Source organism: Harpia harpyja, chromosome 6 (assembly GCF_026419915.1).
Source record: "Harpia harpyja isolate bHarHar1 chromosome 6, bHarHar1 primary haplotype, whole genome shotgun sequence".
Classification (NCBI taxonomy): domain Eukaryota; kingdom Metazoa; phylum Chordata; class Aves; order Accipitriformes; family Accipitridae; genus Harpia; species Harpia harpyja.
The window spans coordinates 46,224,080-46,244,255 of NC_068945.1; the positions used below are offsets into that span (position 1 = coordinate 46,224,080).

At 40.9% G+C, this 20,176-nt stretch overlaps 1 long non-coding RNA gene across 1 annotated transcript in view; it reads right to left on the reverse strand.

The window, feature by feature from the left end:
• Positions 1-20,176, reverse strand: part of LOC128143455 (uncharacterized) — a 47,384-nt gene that overhangs the window by 26,478 nt on the left and 730 nt on the right. The window contains exon 2 of the long non-coding RNA XR_008235758.1: positions 17,169-17,323. This is a non-coding gene — a long non-coding RNA (uncharacterized LOC128143455). The remainder of the gene's footprint in view (positions 1-17,168; positions 17,324-20,176) is intronic.

Here is a 20,176-nt window from a genome sequence, read left to right on the forward strand (position 1 = left end):
GTTGGGGTCTGAGAGACAGAAATAAATAAGACACTTGGTTTTATACAGGCATTCCAGAAGTTCATATATCATCTTTATACAGACAGTTTCCAAGTAGAGTCAAGCATAGAAGAAACTGTAATGGTTCTCAAATGACTAGTTGAAGAGTATAAAAAATACCCTCCAGAAATTCTATTTCTATGTTGCAAAGAATTAAACTATTGAAAATCAAATGTAGTCTAGACATGAAATTCTCACAGAAATTGCCACTTCCCAGAGCTATTTCTTTAGGGCCTAAAAATATTCGGTAGTGCCATGTTGAAGTGTAGTGTAATTTTTATAGTGTACAACAACATTTTAAGACTATGTAAGATAAATGAACCCATGAACACTGACACTGCTGCCCAGAATCACCATTTCACTTGCTGTGGGTCTTCCTGAATTTATTTTGGTACTGGTCTTTATGACTTCAAGTAGTTCTTTTTATGCCTTTAATATGTAGATTGCTAGCCTGGGAAGACACTTACCTTTTCTATACTGCTTTGCAATCCAAATGAACTGCTACCTCTGCAGCTTTCAGAAGTCATTTAAATTCGTTTCACAAGCAGGTGAAGCAGTTCAGAGGCAGTTTATAATGCAGATTTTCTTTAAGGCCACATTCCAGCTGTGTTAGGTGTGGAAACTTGCTGGTATAGAAGCTCCATAAGCAACCTCCTACCCCAGCCGCTGTGAAAAGCCTTGACTTTTTTTGGTTTTAATTCAAATTCAGGTAGTCATCTCCACACAGAACATTTACACCCTACTTTAATTAGCACTTTTCTCAGCAGGCTTAGTAAATTGGACTCTTTGTTTTTTGAAGGTAACAGGCAGTGGGATCTGTTTCTTCAAGCATTTTAATAAACTGAGATTCCTATTTATTTAAGTAATCCATTTTTTCAAAGTTATTTTAGAAGTGCATAAAGACTCTGTCAGACTAGATTTACAATTATATACAATTATATTGTATACAATTAATACAATTGTATTGTTGTTCTTAATATGGAAATCACAAGCAAAATTCTCTGGGTCTGATTCCTCTATCGCTGGCAGAAACAAATAAGGAATACCCTCCAGTAGTTTGTGCAAGATGGACAGACTATTTCTAGTTAGAAATAGGTACTAATCTATTTCTGATTTTTGCAGAAGTGATATGTAAGCCAGGAACAGGTAAATAAAAAAAAAATTGAGAGAGGCCTCTGGAGCCCTTGAACTTCCTGTAAAACAGGGCAAAGATTGATCATAACCTTTTAGTATCTACATTTCAGAACTTCCTTGCAGTGCATGAATAGTTACAGCAAAGCGGTAATGAGTTTTTACTCTCCTTGACTTCACAAGCAGGGTGGAGGGGAGAGGAAAAGCAGACTCAGCAGAGAAGTTTTGAATGCTCAGGAGAAAGAGCTAATTTAACTGCAAGAAGGTCTCAGAAGAAAATCCTTGAGATCAAAGTCCAAATCAAGTTAAATATGTGCAAAGGTGAAGAGAACAAAAACTTATCAATCAAACACACTGTAAAGTACTGCTGGAGGGAACTGTTTGATAAAACTATTTTTTTGAGAGAAAATGCCAATCTATTAAAAAAAACCCCAAAACAAAGTACCAAACAGAAACTAGTAGGGAATGTAGGCTTCTCAAAGAAATTCATGTAAATCCACGTTGACTAGTCAAATACTGTTTCTCATAGTTGGAAACGTGAAGTTGCAGAAGAGGGGCTGGTTTGCCTGCTCCCGGCTGCTGCAGCCCAGGGCCTGCTGTGTTTGGGTAAGATACAGCTGAAGGTGATTTTGGCTGAGGAATGTTGCTTCCATCTGTGTTACCTGTCTCCGCTCCACACGTAGAGAGCTTCCAGCTGAGAGAGGGGAGGGCAGGAGCAGACTGTAACATCTTCAGTCACCTCAGCCAGAGCTGTGAGAGCTTATTTCCAGGCACTCTCCTTCCTCCTCTCCTGTCTGCCTCCTTTTACACGTGTATGTATGCAACCTGTCACAAAGCAATAGCCAGGAAACAAAGCCTCCTCCCTTGTGAGCCTTGCATGTATCTTTGCTTGGGGCAGCGATATGTCTCTGTGTTTGGGGTGAAGGTCAAGATAGGAAGAAAAGATGGTTTATTCCTGGTCAGTATCATATGTCATATTTTCTACCCCATGTTATTCTCAGTGACTATGGTTAATAAAAACGTTAGTATTTTAGAAAAATGTGGGTGGAGAACATTAACGTGGATTTTGCACATCTACTACATGAATGATGTCCAGGTGGATTACATTTCCATAACAGAAAAGAAAGGTTCTGGCCCATAAGAGACATTCTGGCACAAAAAAGTAGTCTGGCAGCTGAGAACAAGAGCAGGATTTGCTGGGATGCTGTGGTCCTGGTATCCTAAATGGCTAGAATTCAGGAGCACAGGGAAGACTGGTAAGTGCTCCTTGGACTCTCCAGCATTTACAATGGCAAGGACGCGGGGTGCTTTAGTTCTTTTTCTATGCTGTTGTGGTGAGGATGTGTGCTTCTCTTCTCCCCACGTGTGCTTTGAGCCTTTCCATGTGGAGAGGATCCTCTTCTAGACATCCACATCAGAGCACATGAATAGGCCAGTGGGCTTACTCTTGCTAAAGGCATGATCCCAAATGTCCGCTATATTAATGAATGTGGGCTCATTGGTATAAATTTGCATAGGTGCACCAGAGCTACCTGCACTGTATGGGTTTTCATTGGTGAGAATTTGGGACTAGATAAGCTTCAGAAGCATCCTATGCTGTTGCTGTTGATTTAAGCTGGATTTTAGTTTCCCAAACCTGTTTTGCACTTGGGCTGGGTGAGGGAAGGGCATCTCTTTCTTTACTCCTTTATTAAAGCTGCTGCTTTCAGTATGTACACATGACACACAGGAATAGATCTTTCTTGACATAAAACCGTTTCACTCAGATTGCTTTTAGCTTTCACATTTGAAGATGTAACTTGAAAGTGCCTTGGCATAGATTGACATAAAAGACAATGAGACATGAAAGGCAATCAGGTAAATAAGGAAATTCTTATTTACTAATTTTTACAGTGCCTATTGTCATGGCAGCTTGGCAAGGGATTAGAAAGATTTAAATGTAAATTAGATCTGTCATTCTCAAAACTAAAATAAGTTAGTTATTCAAAATTGGGGGGGGGGAGGAAAAGCAAAGGCAAAAGAGCCTTCTATGTTGCTTTTAAAAGCTTAGATCTGAGTCCTGGAAGGCACTGAGTGCAAGCCACATTGTAGGAGGCCTCCCAGGGAAGAGCTGTGCTGCCCATCATAGGATTTCTTTAGCCTGCACAGAGGAGCACAAGTCAGAGGTAGCCTTGCATATGCAAATCTGCCAGATCAGGAAAAATCGTAACTGCAGGAGTGTGGTGCTGTGTCCAAACTAAAAGCTCTACAGAGACAGCAACAGCATAGCTGCTCTGCAGAACCGAGCATGGGACTGAAACCTGCCAGTTCGATCCATGTGGGCTTTTAGGCTTAGAAGGTGCAGTGCAGAACTATCCCACAAAGACACCAGCTCAGGCCCTAAAAGTAGTCCAGACAAACTAAAAATGTTCTGTGCCAAATAAATACGCTGCAGTTTTTCATGCTTTACCACTTTCAAGATCCAGGCTGGTGTCTCTGCATTTCATTGCACCATGCAGGTAAACTGCTTTGTTTGGAAGTAAGAGGAAACTCTTCTTTGGGCTCCTTTACATGGTACAGGCATAGCCACAGAGCAGTCAAGTGCCACAGTGGACAGTGGGAGTTTTCAGAGTGACTTGAACTGCTGTAATACAATAGAGGGCTCTGGTGCCTTCAGCAGATACTTCCACCTGGAAAGTTTGTGCACACATAGGAAGGAAGATATTCTCTCAGGTTAAATGACAGTATGCTCCCAAGCTCCCTGATTTTGTTATATGCTTAACCTACATCCTGAGGCAAGGCATGGGAGTGCACCGATTTCCATGTCTCTTCCCCAGTGCCCTGGTTTCTGTGGTAGGGAAACCTGGTGACAAAGGCCAGAATGAGACCATATGAATTCAGGTCAGATCCCTGACACAGATGCTCAGAGAGCAAGATTTGAGGATGTCCATAGTACATGCTTGTTGATCAGATCTCATGCAGACCTCAGTCCTAGAAAAAGTAAGACTTACAGCTTCACTGGCACCTAAAGTGACTCCTTCAAGCAAAAGAGAAGGCAGGTGATAGGTGCTTATGATGGCCCACCTCTGTGAGTAGCTGAACCCTGTACCAGATGGGGGGTCTGGGTGCAGTTAAGCCAGAGTTCTCCAAAAAGCCATTTGAATTCTTTAGGCTGGAGCTGACAAAGTACTGGGGAAAGCAAATCCCAGATGCGCACAAGGCATGCCAAACACACATAGCGCTAACCAAAACTACCAGTGCGACCTGAGCTCCCGTAGCTTACCTGCAAGGGATACAGCGCTGCCCAGGTCTGGCTGTGGGTGAGGGCAATGCACACCAACATCAAGAATCCTGGGAGTGAGTCAGGGGAGTCAGCCCGATATTGTGAAGGGGTGAAGGAAAAGAGCATCCCGAGGGATGTAAATTGGAGGACAGGCTCTGTCCCACGGACACGGTAGGCGAGCATGCTATAGAGTAGGTCCTTCTGCCTAGGGGATATGGAGGTTAAGAGGGGCACTTTGGAGAAATGAAGGCTGGAGGTGGGGGTATCCCAAACTGTGCTGGAATAGAGAAACAGAAGAGGACCTCAGTGAAGTGTGGGCTTAGAAGGGCATGGTGGGTGCAGGGTAGGATCTGGCATGTGTGACTGAGGCTGAGAAGACAGCTGCTGAGAAACGGGTTACAGGTGCCTTAATGCCTTGCTCTGCTGAGATATGAAGAAGTGCCAGGGAGGCAGGATTCATTGCAGTGCAATCAGATCGGCAGGAGAGCAGGGAATGTGTGGAGAGAAGGGAAGGGAGACACCACATCCTCAGCCCTCTGCCTCCCTTCGCTCCACTGGGTGCAATCCGTTCTGCCAAAATCACAATGTTGGGTTTTGCCACTGATTAATAATGGCATCAATTCCTCCATGCTTCATTCTTGGGGCAGCAGAGTTCAATTTTTGCCTACACTGCTTAGAAGCTTTAGGTCACCTCTGCACTTGTACATTACACACCTTATTTTTTTTATTTGTAGCGTTCAATGATATAAACTGGGTGGTATTTGCCTATCTTTACCAGCTTCTCCTCCCATCGGGGAAGATATCTCCTCTCTTATAGCTGCCAGCTGTGGCTTTTCTATTTTTTCATCTTCTCCTGCTGCCCCGTAGCCAGCAGGAACACCTTCCAATTTGTGTTCTATCAAAGTGAAGTCAGGAGCCACCCAACAGCCATACTCTTATGATTTGGAGGGGCACAGAAACGTTTAGCACCAGGTTATTGGGCTGAATCCAGCTCATTCAGTAGCAACTGGAAATTGTGTCTGCTGACGGGCTAGCAGCTGTGGGGCGTAACACTGGTGGCTCTTCTCCAGTTGCTAATGGACAGATGTCCACATCATAAAAACACAAACAAAATTAACGCTTTTGCTGGCAGCCTCAGCAGGGGACACATTCAGCAGGCAGTGAGGCTGTTCTTAATGCTGAGCAGTGCCCACAGAGAAGCTGGAGAGTATTGGAGTGAGTAATTTGCAGACCCCCCCCCCCGCCCCGTTGGGCTTGTTCTGAGGATGGGAACCTTCTGTACCAGTGACTGCAAGTCTTGTTTTGAAAGAGAAAGTTTGATGATAGAAGCCAGAGGGGATGTTGCTGGACATCTGAGACAAACTAGTAAGTTAATGAGGTGTGAAGAATGGTTTGGTCATAGTTCTCTGCACCTTTTCTTTTTCTTTTGTATCCCATACTTCTGCAGACCCATTTCCATATATCCTCAGGCTCCTTGACTTTATTCTATTCCACACCATCACTTCCTCCAAGCACAGCAATGCTTCCTTCAAATGTTGAGAATTATTTAACGTATTTATTTAATACTACAGCCAGCAAGAGCTGGCTTATTCTGGGAGGAAATTCCTATTTGACTAGGGAAGTGAATGCTAGACCACAAAATGAGTGGTAAAGATGCCAGATGGGATTCTGGCTGTAAGAGTCCTGTGGAGTGGATCCTGTACCATAAAGATACAATGTTCAGGAGAGAAAACCAGTGCTACAGGTGAAGTGGAAAAGCCTTGTAGCCTATAGCTTGGGCTGAAACAGCAATGGCTTTTGCTACTATGAGTCTCTCAACAATAATTTGACCTATATAGTCTCATTATTGTTTATCTAATTTTCCTTGTTCTTCTGACACATAAAACTGGTTCCATATTTTCCATGAAGAAGGGTAGTATTTTTTTGTACAAAAATAGCAGGTGGAAGAATTCAACCCAGACAAAAACAAATTTTAGCATTAACATTTAAAATTCCAAAGCTTTATTTTCATTCTTTTTCTAGACTTTTACCAATCAATATTGTTTTAAAATTCTTACGTAAAATAAGAGTAACATACAGTAGTGTATTAGCTGAGGAATGATAGTGTGAAAATATATATTTTGAAGAAGTCTATTCGATCTTCTTTCTTCATCATAGCAAACTGCTTTAAGAGTATGTTTTCTCATAATTTCAGAATAGTTTTATAAACTATTATTTTTAAACCATTTAAAAAAAATTCTAAATAACTATTTAATATCATTGTTCTACAGCTGACCATAAAAAATAAGATAACTGAGTATTTTGACTGTTTTGTCATTTTTGGGATTTATCATAATATACATTTAAGAAGGATATGTAATGGAGTACCAAAAACTTAGTAAAAATATTACACAAAGAAAAGATGATGTATGACATTTTAAATGACAAAAATGTTTCAATATTGAAATGAAAGTCTTGAGACTGAAATTGATTCCAAAGACAAAATTGTTTTTATGCTGAGGGGGAAAAGAAACAATTTTTAAATTGCCATATTGCAAGTACAACAGAGGGTCCACAGCTCAAAATGGCTGTAACCCGTGGCACCACTTGCCATCCCATTGCTGTGGGGAGCCCTCAACCCAAAGTACTGTGTGAACATAATCGGAGCTAGGAGTTTAGTGACAGATAGTGAAAGGTTGTTTAATTATCTTTACGTGGGTGTTAAATACCCTGCATCAGCATCTGCTAGGGATGCTCCAGTGGTCCTGCCCAAATCTCTGGGAGAGCAGTCAGAGGGCCAAATGTGGTGCTCGGTTCAGTGATCTCCAAGCGTAGCAACCTTGGTATCTGCTCGCCAGCGAGGATGCCCTCCTGCGACCTTGTTTCCCCCCCAGCGTGGATGGACTGCCTGGGGGTACTCTACGCTCTAGCAATGCAGAATGCAGTTTTGCTCCCGCCCTACCCCATTTCTGCATAGCCATGAAAAATCTTTTACCTCATTGGTCAAACCACTGCTGCATCAAAAAGCAAAATTAAGTCAAACTATAAAATATTTCTTACTTTAGAAAAAACTCTTTCAAAGCATTTGTTCAGTAGACTATAAAACATGGTGTAAGACCTCTGACAGGTAATGTGTTGTTATACTACTTACTGCAATCAGCTGTGACAGGAAACACCTTTAATCAACTACCCTATAATTATGCTAAGGCTTTCACCAAATGACAAATCCCAATTGGCTGGGCTAGAGCCCTGCCTTTCCAGACAAGGCTAATTATTTTGTCCACTCACCTGTTCATTCATTTCAGCAGGCCTTGACCTGTGGAATCATGTAGGTGAGTATTTACTACTTATTTTTATGCTTAAATTTTTACTATTTTGAAATTTAAATCTCAGAGAGGGAAGGTAAAATTCAGTAGGACTTTCCAGAAAGATTGTCAGGAATTATGAGGTGTAACAACCACTGTTGGGAACCACGTGTGATACCATCACCTGTTTCTCTCTCAGCATGTTTTAACTGTTTTTTTCAATGTAAGTGATTCATTGAACTATTAACACAGACAAAAGATTACTTATAAGCTGTAAATATATAGCTGTCGTAAGTATTGAGTAAAATCTATCTCCCCATACCAACAAAATTGCTAAAACAATCTTACTTTAAACAACACTTGTTTCAAGCTTTTTAGGTTAAGTTGTTAGTCTAGGCAATTTTTCTCAGAGGGTGGGAATAGGTTTCATTTACAGGTAAGAGAAGGCTAATGGGGGTTTTTGTTTCTTTAGGAGTCTACTGGAATAAACTTATGCTTGGGGAAGTTTAATAAGTTATTTGTCCCTAGTGAATGCTTCTAGTCAGGGGTGAAAGAAAAGACAACTGAGTGTTTTCAGCCTTCTAACTCAGGTAGATTATATGTTGCAGTGTAATAGTTATTTTTTTTATATGAAGCCACAGATGGGCAAGGCAACCCACAAAATATCCGAGGCAAGAGGTTTGAGTTAGAGTTGCTTATGAACAATGGAGCGCATGCTGGGCAGTCCCTGCAGAAGTGTGGGTTGGCATGGGTCTCTACCGAAGCCTCCAAGAAATCTGGAGGAGAAATCTGAGAGAGGGTGAGGATGCGGGCAGCGATGAGAGCCAGGCCTGAATGGCACATGCTCTCCGAGTCCCAGCTCCCATGGTAAGCGGTCCAAACTCACTCCCTCAACATGCGAGATGTTAAGGTCTCTTATCCTTAAAAATAGTAGACTTCGTTGTGTCTCTGAACTTCGCTGTCACATCAAAATTTGTGAGGGCTTGCAGGTTATTTCAGTTAGAAGAAGACATGATGATGAGGTTAAGTATCCCAGCTGTTTGTTCATAAGGACTGCACCAGCTTTGCCTCCCTAGCACTGGCAGGTCCAAACAAACAGAAATTGCTGTTTGCTCAGAGCCGCAAGCCTCAGCCTTCGGCTCCCTCACTGTAAATCCTTTTCCTTAGGCTTTCTCCAAGGGTTATGCTAATGTGCCTGCTCAGGCAGGTCCAACTGCACTCCTTTCTTCTTTTCAGTTGAAACTGTTGATTCTTTGCATAAATGTTTCCCAAAACAGTACTCGATAATGCTAATGTCTCCTTTATAAATCACCAGTGTTCTGCATAGCTTTGTACTCACCTTTGTTGTGAGACTTTGACATCTGCTTACCCATCATCTCTCTCGCTTATCTCCAGGGATGGGTGGCAATTACACTGGCTCCACGGTATTAGTAGGTTTATCAAAATAACAAAAGACTATGAGGATTGTGAAGAAACAGCAGGTGAAAAGGGACACAGCAGGAAAGAAATTATTCTTGAGGGAAGGTTCCTTTCTTTACTGCAGTTTCGTATTTTCCTCAGATTGTATTTATTTATATACAATCATGTGGGGGAAAGGAATATGGAATGAATTAGACTCCCAGGAGAGGAAGTCTAAAAAGAGAAAGCATTCAGGTATAACACAAGAGAACTTGAAACCGCATACGGTGAAGACAGATGTTAATATATAAACTGGTATTGAGGTTAATGACACATACTTATTTCCAAGGATAATTCCCTTTGAGGACCGCCCCCCTACCTCTGCCTCCTGTTGTTCTAGCTATGAAGCATTGCTACCAAAAATCCAGGAACAATTTCATCCATGCGGGTTGGGTTTATGCCAGGGGTTTATCTGCTCCCCTACTTTTAAAAGGGAATGCCACTATCATCTTTCTTGAAAGATCCTATTTTTTCTAAAAAAGGGGACATAATTTTGTGACTGAAACAGTTTCACGTTCAGAATTGGCTGCTGTGTTAATTTTAATACTGCATTACTTCCAAGGATTAAGCAAAAGCTTTTTCTGTCTCTTCTGCAGATGCTCTCCAGACCAATCTCACCTATTCCAAAGGCACGGCTACTGTTGTACAGTGTAGATATTTTTTCGTATTAATCCCTAGACTAGGGTAATGATTTGCTGGGGGACAATTATATTTTTAACACAGATGTGAATGCCATCTGCTTTGTCCAAAAATGTATTGCAGTTATTTCTGTGCTGTATGAAGGTGTAGAAATTTTGTATATTTTTATGTTCAGTTCAGACTTTGGGTTTTCAAAACAATATTCCTATGGGAGATGATGATCATACATGTTAATAGCTTATTATAATCCTCCATATTATGGGCTCCCTTTGATACTGTCTATACACTTGTACGTATAACACTCTCTTGTTTGGAAGAGCTCACTTGAGAAGATCTAATAAACTGCATAGGAAGCCTGCTCTTATACTGCAAATCCAAGTGCACAGTGATCTGCACTACAGCTCTTTGTTAAAACTGCTGTCCAAAAGATTTTAAAATGATACTGGAATACAAGATACTGCTGCAAAAAACGCAACATTGGGCATCTTAGGTGGAATTTCAATGCATTATCTTGATAAAACTATTGAAAGATTATTTAATTTATTCAGTTGATGTCCCCAGTGGGGCTTGGACTAGATGAACTTTAAAGGCCCCTCCAAACCCAAACCATTCTGTGATTTTATGAAAATTTTATCTAGAACTTTGTCAAGCAGTCAGAAGGAAGAACAGGTTGAATATACAGGCTAAACCAAAGAAAACCAGGGTTGGGTTTTTTGTTTGTTTTTTTTTTTTTTTTTGAAGGCTTCTAATTAGAATTGTTGAAGAGGGTTCAGTGTAATAGAGTGAAAAATATTTGATGAAAAACAAACCAAAGAAAACCACTAATTGGTTTTAAAAATTGGGCTGTGATTTGCCCAATATTCTACATTAGGGTAGAAGTAGTGTAGTACAGAAATGTGATTCAAATATACTCCCAGGTTGAGCTGTGCTTTAATTAGCTGTATACTAATTTATATTAGTGGTAGACATATGATAATTTTTTTTAATATTATATTGACTAGTAATGCATATTTCTTGCTATAGAGAATATTTTTGGACCTGTTTTGCCATAAAGCACTAGGGATTCAGCAGACAGTGAACATTTTGCAGAATAACCTTAGTGAGATGGAGTACTCTGCAAAGTGACGTGTGATGGACTCTTTATCTTGTCCCTGATTCCTCTGCAATGGAAACTGTCATTACAGAATCTGAGTTCTGCCAAGCCTAATTATACACAATACAGCAAAGGAAATTTTCCAAATATTCTTGGAAATGTGTTCAGACAGTTTATTTGGCTAACTCGCTAAAAACCAAATTAGAACATCAATAAACAGGCTGTTAGGATATAAAGAATTTTTATAAAATTGAGAGTTAGAACTTGCAAGAGGAAAAAATGAGAATGAAGAGGATAGAGTTTTTCCTAACATTTGAAATTAGTCTTGGAACACTGCAGTGGTCATCGTAAGACTATAAAAAACAATTGGGACATATTAGTAAAAGCATATAGCGGACTCACATTTAAATAATTTAACAGTAGTTTGACTAAATCTTTTGTATACTCGTTTTTAAGGGGGGCTGTCTACAACCTGGATGCTCAGCTCCTGACCTTTACATCATTGATATATTTTGATTTCTTCCACAGGCAATAGTCAGGAATGCCATCACGGAAATTTGTTTGGAGGTTTTCTCAGGCTTTTCAGGTCTTCACACACTCATTGCCCTGTACTCAGAAACAGAACTCAAGAATGGGAGTAAGCAATGATGAAAGAGATGGTTTGGCAGCTCTTGATGATAAGGACAGCCACAGCACTGGGGTGTAGTTTCACAAGCCTTTCTTAAATCAGACATGCTGGCTAAACTAGCCAGTTTTGCTGGTTTGTGTACCTCGTCATAAAAAAACCCTTCCTCTCTTTTCTTTTGGCTGAGGTATTTTTAACCTAAACAATTCATTATGTGGCCTCATAAACAGTTGTCCTAGCTCAATTGAGAAGATGATACTGAAGTAAGGGTGGAGTTTTGGAAACCACTGTCAAAATAAGTGCTTACCAAATTCTGACTTTACAGACAAGTGCAGCTTAACGCATTCATAACAATGAGGCTACATCCTACTATGCAAAGACCATCCTTCACACTTAATGTTTGGTCAGGTTAAACTTGCCATCAGCTGTGCAGCACAGATGGTTCATACTTCCAGAGGTGGACCTGCTTTCCAAAGAGCTTCCTATTCCTCACAAGTGTTAATGTTATCCTCACAACACCCGTGTGTGTTTGTGTTAATTGAATACTGTTGACCTCTCTTTTAGAAATGCCAAAATGACCTGAGTGGGGAATGCAATGTAACTACAAGGTTATTCTTCCCTTTCTTCTGTGGCTGTTTCATGACTCTGACACCTGTTTCTAATGAATGAACAGTCTCTAGTCCAGGACATGCACCTCCAAAAAGAGCAGGAGAGTTTAAATCCTTTCTAAGTTGAAGTTCCAGCAGCGATACTGTTCCCTTCATGCAGAGGAAGGACCCCTCCAGAACAGAATGGAAGAGAATGAGGCCATTTCTTACAACAGCACCACCTGGGGCACCCAAGGACAGGGCAGGAGGGATGTTGGACACGTTAAGTATTTTCCACTGATCCATGAAAAATAGAAATGCTGACCTCAGCTCTTCCCTAGCAGTGTGGGCTGCTTTGATCCTGTTCAGAGAAACTAAGTCTATGGACTGTATTGGTATTGCTGGTACCTTTTTTTTTTTAAAAAAAAGAAGAAAGAAAAGAGAAAGCTTTGGATTCTGCTTCAGGTTCCAAGTTTAAATATGTTAACACTTAATTAAACATATCCTTAGTCTGTTCCTCTGCTCCTTAGGAGCCTATTCTATTTCTCCTTAGAACTTAATCAGTACTGATCTTTTCACAGAAGCTGGAGTTGAGTCTTCAGACACCTTTCACAACTTTTTATTTTCATAGCCTTCAGATAAAGGAAGATACTTCTCCCAAGAACTTATAAAGTTACACTGTCTAATACCATATTTTGTCTGTAATGTTGGAAGTTATTTTTACACTAACGTAGCTAGTGTTTACATGAAAATGAAAGAATAGGGACCAAATCCTCAATATTCCAGTCCCATCTGCATATTTTACTGTGTATCATACACCACGTACATCCTTTACAGGGATTTAAAAACTTAAATGTAAAGATTTGAAGAGTTAGATTCTTCTGCCCCATCAAAAAAAAGCAGTTCCACATGCAAAATTCTATATCCATATTTTCCTCAGCACAGGGAAAAGACCAACCAATTTTCACATCAGTATTTTCTGTTATTATTTTATGTCATTAATTAATAGGCAGTAACACACATGTTGTTTGCAACATAAGAAACAATTAATAAACACTTGAAAACTATGTAATCTGTAATCTAAAATGATAATTATATTGATGATCTCAGGTTTAGAAGTGTTCTTACATGCTGTTGTTCAACCAGATACCACAGCTCTTTAACACTCATCTTCTCCCTTAGAAGTCATGAAGAGCACCCCTGCTTTCTCAGTGTTCAAACTAAAACAGGGGAAGTGTGACATTTTATGGACTTTTGCTTGAAATTTGAGAAGTGTGGTTAAAACTGTTAACATAAGAATGTCAAATACTGGTTGTGCTTATTGGCTTAAGTTTATTTTTAATGTTAGCAGATCTGACTTGACTAAGTGATGTTTAATTATTTCAAGGCTAAATGTAGGCTAAATCTTATGTCTAATTTTCATTAAAAATCCCAAAGCTGAATTCTTCTAACATTTAGTGGCACTTCTTGAATATAAGCCAAACAGCATAATCAATAATTTTTGATGGGACACATCTGGTTGTGGTGCATAACAATTGTGTGAAGTTCAAGGGTACATATAGTATTCCTCTCCCTTTTATTTTCTGTCTTTGGCCAAGTGGGGGATTTTTTTTCAGGGTCACATGACATGGCCCAGATCTATGACTGCGTAGCTACCAAAATACAGGAGCACACTTGCATTTTCAATCGTGTGTTTCTGCAGTCCAATTTATGCTGTGAAAAATTAAGAAATAATTAAACCAAGAAAATTTATATGATTTTCTTTAATACTTAACCTTTACCAATGCCAAATTTGGGAAAATCTAAAGCAGAAGCTGTTTCCCTAGACTAAGGGCATTTAGATCCATCAGTATGTACTTCTCGTCAGGTAGTCCCAGAGCAATTAATGTTAATATATTGTAAAGATATTGACTTTTTGACAAAGACAAGGGCAGCTTTATGACTCAGTTCACTTAGACTAACATTCAAGGAGAATGAAAAGAATAACATTTATCAGAGCTGTCATCGTTAGGCTGGGCCAAAGGCAATCCTTTTAACTGGAAACTATCACATAAAATAATCTATTAATTTACACCCAGCAGAGCACATTACAGCAAGATTTGGAGGAGAACCATTTTCCAACAATCAGTTAAATCAAACTTTGCAAGATTAGCCAATAATAAATGAGTTCTAGCTAAACCAGTAAATATAGTCTTCAAAACAATGCTTTTCTCTTTTCCTCTACATCAAATCAGCCTATTACTGAAATCCACTTATTAAAAAAGCTTACAGGAACAAAGAATAAAATGTGTCCTGTAGTTTTCTGACTTCAATGGGGGCAAGAAATCTTTCATAACCAGAGCCAGAGGCATAGTAAAAGCTGAACTACTCCTACAACTCCTTTCTGAGGTGCTTCCACTTTGTTATGACAAAACCAATTATATAAAGGTTCACTGTCCTGGCAAATGCTAGTGTATCTCAGCTTTTTATGTGTGATAATTTTATTTCATTTTATTAAGCTGTATTTGCATAAGTCGAAAATATTTCCCCCCAGAATTTCTGTATGGAATTCTTTTAGTTTGTCCCGGAAGTCTCAGTCTGTACTATGTCAAGAAATGTCACTTTGGATAATGTAGGAGCCAGCAAGGGGAGATGCTGTGTTGGACCTCGTAGTTACAAACAGGGAAGGTGAAGGCTGGGGGCAGCCTTGGCTGCAGTGACTATGAGATGGAGGAGTTCAGGATCCTGAAAAGAGGGAACAAGGCAAAAGGCAGGATCACAACCACTGACTTCAGGAGAGCACACTTTGGCGTCTTCAGGCATCAGCTTGAAAGAATCCCATGGGAGACAGCCCTGAAGAGAAGAGGGGTCCAGGAGCTGGTTGATTTTCAAGAATCACCTTTTCCAAGCTCAAAAATGGTCCATCTCCACATGCAGGAAATCAAGCAAAAGCAGGAGGAGCTCCTGACAAAACTCAGACATAAAAAGGAAGCACATGTGAGGTGGAACCAGGGACAAGTGAACTGGGAGGAATAGAGACACACCGTCTGAGGTGTAAGGATGGGGTTAAGAAAGCCAAAGCCCACTTGGAGTTGAATCTAGCAAGAGATGTGAAGGGCAACATGAAGGGCTTCTACAGGTCTATCAGCAGCAGCAGATGAGGGAAAATGTAGGCCCAGTGCTGAATGAGGCAGGCAGGAGATCCAGTGGCAAAGGACATGGAAGAGGCAGAGGTACTGAATGGCTTTTCCACCTCAGTCTTTACTGGAAAGAGTGGCTTTTAGGGATCTCAGGCTCCTTAAACCCATGGGAAAGACTGGAGGAAGGAAGACTTACCTTCAGTGGAGGAGGATCAGGTTAGGGAACATTTAAACAAACTGGACATACACAAGTTTATGGGGCACAGTGGTATGTGCCCACAAGGAACTGTATGTGCTGAAGAAGCTGGCTGATGTCATTGTAAGGCCACCCTTGATAATCTCTGAAATGTCGTTGTGATTGGGGGAGAGTTTTGAGGACTGGAAGAAAGCAAATGTCACTCCTATCTTAAAAAGAGATCCAAAGAACTATAGGCTGGTCAGCCTAGCCTCACCTCAATCCCTGGGAATTTGACAGAGCAAATAATTCTGGAAAACATTTCCAAACATTAAAGACAAGAATGTGATTTGAATTAGTCAGGATGGATTAGCAAAGAGGAAATCATGCCTGCCTAACCTGACAGCCTTCTACAAAGTGATGACTGGCTTGGTGGACAAGGGGAGAGCAGTGGATATTGTTGATCTTGATTTTTAGCAAGGCTTTCAACACTGTCTCCTGTAACATTCTCACTGATTAAGTACAACCTAGATAAATGGACAGTGAAACTGAAAACTGGCTGAACTGCCAGGCACAGAGGGGTGATCAGTGCCAGCAAGTCCAGCTGGAGGCCCATCAAAGTCCTGCTGGAAGCCTGTTTCTAGTAATGTACGCTAAGGGTTCATACTGGGTCCAATAGTATTTAACATCTTGATTAATTATCTGAACAATAGGACAGAGTGCTCCCTTGGCAAGTGTGCAAGCAATGCAAATTTGGGAGGAGTGGCTGATATGCCAGAGGATCATGCTGCCATTTAGAGGGACCTCCACAGGCTGGAGAAACAGACTGACAGGAAACTCATGAAGTTCAACAAAAGCAAATGCAAAGTCCCGCACCTGGAGAGGAATAACCCATGCACCAGTACAGGTTTGTGAGCTGACTGGCTGGAAAGCAGTTGCAGAAGAGGCTCCAGGAGGTTGTGGTGTACACCAGGTTGACTACAGTGAGCAATGTGTCTTTGCAGCAACAAAGACCAACAGCCTCCTAGGTGGCATCACCAACAGGTGAAGGAACGTGTTTATTTTCCTTTATTTAGCACTGGTGATGCCACACATGGAGTGCTGTGTCCACCCCTGGGCTCCCCAGTACAAGAAAGAAATGGACATACTGGAGCAAGTCCAGCAAATTGCTACAAGATGAATAAGGGATTATAGCATTTGTCATGTGAGGAGAGGCTGAGTGAGCTGAGATTGTTTAGCTCAGAAGAGAGATGGCTTTTTCCCGCTGTCATCTCTGGGCAGTTGGGGGAAGTGCATGAAGCCCTGTTTTCTACAAGACTCATCAAGCAGATGCCATACAAATGAGGTATTGCTCGTGAAGCAATTTGAATGAACAGAGCCATACCTTCTTTCCTGGTGATCAGATCTATGATCTAAGTCTAGCTTATGAAAATGCTTCTTGGCAGAGTTTCTTTAGTTACCACATCAGCAGCTGTGGAATGATGAAATATCCGTATAGATGTTTAGACTTCAGTCCATCCACTGCTTCTATACCAAGAACTTGTTTGCCTCCTGTGATTGATAAGGCTTTTTGTAAGATAAAAGTGAAATGGACCATTGAAGACTAGGTGAGGGAATCCAAAACAGAACTGTGAGAACTCCTGTCCACTGCTGCTTGTTCATCATCCCAAGAGAACCAATGAGCTTGATCATGAAAGAGGATCCAACTTTTTTTTTTTTAATTAGTATGAAAGCAATAAGCAGTCATCACACATACCTCTTGATCCTAGGGTCTTGGGTGTCTGTGGTTTCACTTTTCCTTTACAGCTCTTGGCCTTTCTGACTGGTAGTTTAGCTTTCACACCATTGGTTTCCATTTCTTCCAAAATGTTGATGAAAACTTGTCCATTGAAGAAACAATGAAAAGCTTTCCTGTAAAGGACAAAAAAAAAGCTAAACTAAACATAAAAGTGCAGAACTACATTTGAGCAGAGCTCAGCTATTTGTGAAAGGACATGGAGAACTCTTTGCAGATATGTGCATGGCGCTGTGGACACAGTGTGGTGCAAAAGCCATTTGTATTATGTTGAGGGAAAGAGGATGACAGGACCAAAATCCTAGCTGAAAGTTTGTGCTGGTCTGTGGAAGAGAGGTGCTGATGACATTTGTGGTAGAGAATGTAGAACGTGCTTGAAGTTCCTTGACTTACGGTCAGAAATTGGGCTCTAGCGACTTAGGGGCAGTGCGACTGAGAAGACAGTGGTGCTGTCATGGCTGGTGGGACAAAGCTGTTGCAGTTCTAGCTCTGCTGTATATTGGACCTCACCACCTATGCTACATTTTACTTCCCTTCCTCACCTGTCTTTCCTATATCTGCAGATGAGTTCTGAAGGGATGTCTGATACTGCACAGGTGTACTTTCTGCTCCTTCTACTTGCATGTCCTAGTCCAAGACTATAAGCTTCTGTTTTGAAAAAAAAAATTCCTCCTTTGCTGCCAAACCCTCTTTCAAGAATCCCTGCTACTATCCCTGGTGCTTGTTTGCCAGTCTTTCAGCTGTGCATGCTTGTGTCTTTGAGTAGCTGGTTTCATTCACCTGTGCTGGCACCTCTAAGCCAAGAAAATTGAATGGGCTGTTGTTCCCTCCCCAGCATGCCCAGGAAGAAAAAGAATAAAAGGGAAAATATCTCTACTGCCTGTTGACATCAGAAATGATGGATGAGGAAGAAGCAAAGTGGGGTCTGCAAAATAGACTTGCTAATCTGGGAACCTAAGTGTCTGAGTTTTGGCATTTCTTGAAGATCCCTGTAATGCAAAACCCCTCCTCTGGGAAACTCACCTCCTAGAGACGTCCTCCTTCAGTACAACTTTTCCATTTGTCTTCATTTCCTCCTAGTCCTCAGAAGAGGCAAATTACCCTCAAATGAAGAAGATTCCCAGAATCATCTCTAGAGAGTGTGATGTGTGTGAGTAGGGGCAGGATCTAGTCCACTTGTTCACATAGGTTCCTTCATTGTTTTGATCCCCCAAAGGTCTAGATTTCAGTCACGCTACTCTGCCTCCCCTCCCCTCCATGATACTTCCTTTCACAAGTGGTTTTCTCCCACAATCAAAGCAAATCTGGAGTTTTCAGTAGATTCAGATGTGACCAAACTCCGTGAACACACACAAGGAATCTCATTGTACTACTACTACAACAATCTTTGCTGTGAATCTGGCTTGAGGAAGGTTCAAGTCTCCATTGACCTTTCATTATACTGTCAAACGTTTCTGGGTATGCAACAATTTGATGGATGGAGGCGTCTTGCCATTTTATTGAAACAAATTAAAAATATAATCATGCAGCCAGAGGGATGATGAAAAAAATGCAAATGGGTAATAACTGCAACCTGTTGTCTGTATGCACTGTTGGGGGAAGAGAGATCTATGATTCTGTACTGTCCTGGTTTTGGCTGGGATAGAGTTAATTTTCTTTTTAGTAGCTGGTATAGTGTTATGTCTTGGATTCAGCATAAGAATGTTGATAAAACAGTGATGTTTTCAGTTGTTGCTAAGCAGTGTTTATATGAAGTCAAGGGTTTTTCAGCTTCTCATGCCCAGCCAGCAAGAAGGCTGGAGGGGCACAAGAAGTTGGGAGGGGACACAGGCAGGACAGCTGACCCAAACTGTCCAACAGGGTATTCCATACCATGTGACGTCATGCCCAGTATATAAACTGGGGGGAGTTGGCCAGAGGGGATTGCTGCTCAGGAACTAACTGGGCGTCGGTTGGTGAGTGGTGAGCAATTGCATTGTGCATCACTTGTTTTGTATATTCCAATTATTTTATCAGTATTGTCATTTTATTATTGTTATTAATATCATTATTACTTTCTTCCTTTCTGTTCTATTAAACTGTTCTTAGCCCACGAGTTTTACCTTTTTCCTTCCGATTCTCTCTCCCATCCCACTGGGTAGGGGGGGAGTCAGTGAGTGGCTGCGTGGTGCTTAGTTGTTGGCTGGGGTTAAACCATGACAGTGCCCATACAGTTTATAAATTTTACAGTGAGTAGTCACAGAAAAGATGAACAGAGGGAGAGAGATAATTCAAGATGCAGGGACTGAAGATTTGCAGTTTCCACTCCTAGCTGAATTCAGTAAATGCAAACCAAAATTTCGTTTTTATTAATCTGTCCTCAGAGATTTTACATTGCCAGCCACCCTGTGGCCCACCTCATGGTGACTCTATTTTCATGCACACTCTTTTATACCCCTTAGATACTCTGTGCCCTTATCATAAGGCCTCTACGGAAAGTGACTGATCCAGGTTTGAACCATTTCAAAATTAGGAGGAAAGTGGATTCAGATGAGTTACTGCACAGAGGAATGCTTTAGCTACTGGGCTACTATGTAAAAGTTGATGACCGCACCATGACTACCACACTACCATTATGTTCTTGAATAAAACTTAAGTGTGACTTCTCACTGTGGGTGTATGGACAACCTCAGCTTTCCTAATGAATTACACCCTTGGGCAGATTTGGATTTGGGGCCATTTAATCTGTAGATCTCCAACGGCCTCAAGCAACATACCGGTGGCCATATACCAAGATGACACATGGCTTTTGACCCTGTTTAAAAGAGCTCTGGACAGAAGATAGAGTCCCTATAATATTTCAGATACCTCACTGAGTTAAATGATGTACATGGATTGTTTTCTTGTGTGTGTACAACAGTCCAGGTTCCAATTTTGTGTAATCTTGTATCTTCCCTTAAGTGCTCTGTAAAATTAATGAATTAAGACCT